At 49.2% G+C, this 2,455-nt stretch overlaps 1 protein-coding gene across 2 annotated transcripts in view; it reads right to left on the reverse strand.

Annotated features, from left to right (window-relative positions):
- LOC102673079 overlaps window positions 1-2,455 on the reverse strand; it is a 47,390-nt gene that overhangs the window by 18,395 nt on the left and 26,540 nt on the right. The gene's annotated exons all lie outside the window — the stretch shown is intronic.

A 2,455-nucleotide genomic window follows, 5' to 3' on the forward strand; every position in this document is an offset into this window, starting at 1 on the left:
GAACTTTGGTCCACGTACTTGTCCTTGAACATCCACCGCCCGTTCGGGATCAAGTTTCAATAATTTCGCGGCGGCTAGGACTAATTTTGAATGCCATTAGTTAGCACACGCCGCCTGGGATGATCCAGCCGCCGGAACGGATTGTTATTTCATTCGTTCGTTTCAGTTCCTCCCCTCCATCCCTTCCTTTCCTACCCTCCTCTCCCTCGCCATTCCCTCCCTTTCTCTCTCTTTCTCTCTCTTTGTTCGTGATCGTTGCGCCCGCACGTCGCTCCAATACACCGCTACCGTGTTATGGAAGCCGAACGCCAACGCATCCAGGCCCTTTCCTTCTTCTGTCGACAAAACCATCTCTCTCCCTCTCTCTTTCTCTCTCTTTGTTCGTGATCGTTGCGCCCGCACGTCGCTCCAATACACCGCTACCGTGTTATGGAAGCCGAACGCCAACGCATCCAGGCCCTTTCCTTCTTCTGTCGACAAAACCATCTCTCTCCCTCTCTCTTTCTCTCTTTCGCGCATCATCCCCCTTCCTCGCCTCGTGGCGCCACTTGTGATTGAATCGGCTACGCGGCGATATGCGGCGTAGGGATTCGCCCTGCGTGGATCGTGGCGCACGTCGGCGTGCTCGTCTGCGAATTCCGCGGGATCGTTTCTATCGAGCATTTCCCAGCGTCGATCGGTACGCGTGGTATTGGGTCACTGGGCGCGCGGATGGATCGAGATCCCCTTTGTTCCCGTCTCCGTCCACGTCGCGCGTTATCGGCTCGGGTCGTCTCGCTTCGACGCCTGTGGCTCTTCCGTCTGTGGGCGACGAACAGAGCCCCCTGATCTTTTCTTCGAGCCTTCGAAGCTTGACGCGCCTCCGTCCGAGAGAGATATATTCGCGATCCCTCGAGCATGTGTCGCTTCAAATATGCGCGATCATCGATCGAGTTTATTGATCATATCTTGATGAGAAGAATTAAAATGTTAAAATTCTTGAACCGTCAACTAGTCTACATATTCTTGCGATTGTGTTATTCAAGATGGCCCAACGAACCGACTCGATTAACCTCTTCAAGTAACATATCGAGTTTTCGACAATTTTTGTATAATCAATCAGATTTTGTACATCCCAAATATAATAGATCGCACGATCTTTAATTGATTACTGGGCGACATATCAAGTTTACCGACGAACTGATAGAATTCCGAGAGGATAGGACATAGAAAAGGAAGTCACGGAAAAGCGGAGCGCGGGGGAAAAGAATAGCATCGAAGGCGGATGGATCGGCCATTAAGTGGTATTCTCGTATCGGCAGCATAGTCTCTCCCGGCTATTGCCCGTACACGGCTACATAGTCGCTCACGTAGTTGGCTTTGATGTGCCGCTTGTGCATTGTAGATGCATTATAATGCATACCCCACTAAGAAATCCGGGGCCTATGTTGGTATTATGGCCGAGCGCCTCCTCTCCCGTGGCTGCAGCTTCGATAATCGAACGCGCCTTGCCCCGTCCCGTGCACCTCGGCCAGGATTATATGAATAGAAAGGCGGCGTGATACGTGATGGGCGTGTGCAATTGAAAATCATATTACGTAAAGGAGCGGGGCAGGAACGAGGCCCGGTGAAAATTTGCAGTTTCTTTTTCAACCGCAGCGCCACGACCTCCCACCCTGCCTGTCGCATCCCTGCTCTCGAGAGTTCCAACACCGTTCCCTCTTTCACCTTTCGCCCGTTGTCCCGAAGCCAGCGGTCGCGCGGACAATCGCGGCATTTCACGTGTCGTGCGCGCGGAATTACGATGGACAGACTGTTGATCGAACGATAATCCTGAAATAAACGCGACTTACATTGGCCGCGCGATCGTTGACCGGAATAACGATCGAGGATGATGCAGCGCTGGCAAGAGCGGCAAGTTTTGTGTTATCGCGTGCCGCGGTATTGGTCCAGGTATTGCTTTATGAATAATTCCTTCCTTCCACGCGAAACAGTGGAATATATTAAGTTAATTGTGGCGAGGAAGTTAAATTACGTGTAACGTAAGATTATTAAAGTATTGAGAACCCTATCTTCGTTACCATAAGAGAATCAAATTATATGCACATATTCGATAATACTTCGAGATATTCTTTATCGGCATAAGAAGATACATCGGGCAATGTGGAATCAACAAAAGAACGAGAGCTAGGAACAATTTCTTCGAGAGAAATAAAGATATTCTAAAACTTAGAAACCTAACTTAAAATGAAACCTATTTCAAACCTATTCAAACTTACGACGGCTTTTTTTATCTAAAAAGATATTTTTACCAATTAAAAATTAACCAACTCGAAATCAACTCTAACTTATTTTTCAGGATTATTTCACGACTTCCGGCGGCACGTTCTCGCCATGTTTCGACCGGCTTCCTCGACAGAAGCTGCCTCTCGGCTGGCCTATAATTTGCGCGGTCGTGCCCGGGGGATCTGCTCCG

Source organism: Apis dorsata, unplaced genomic scaffold (assembly GCF_000469605.1).
Source record: "Apis dorsata unplaced genomic scaffold, Apis dorsata 1.3 scaffold_504, whole genome shotgun sequence".
Lineage (NCBI taxonomy): Eukaryota > Metazoa > Arthropoda > Insecta > Hymenoptera > Apidae > Apis > Apis dorsata.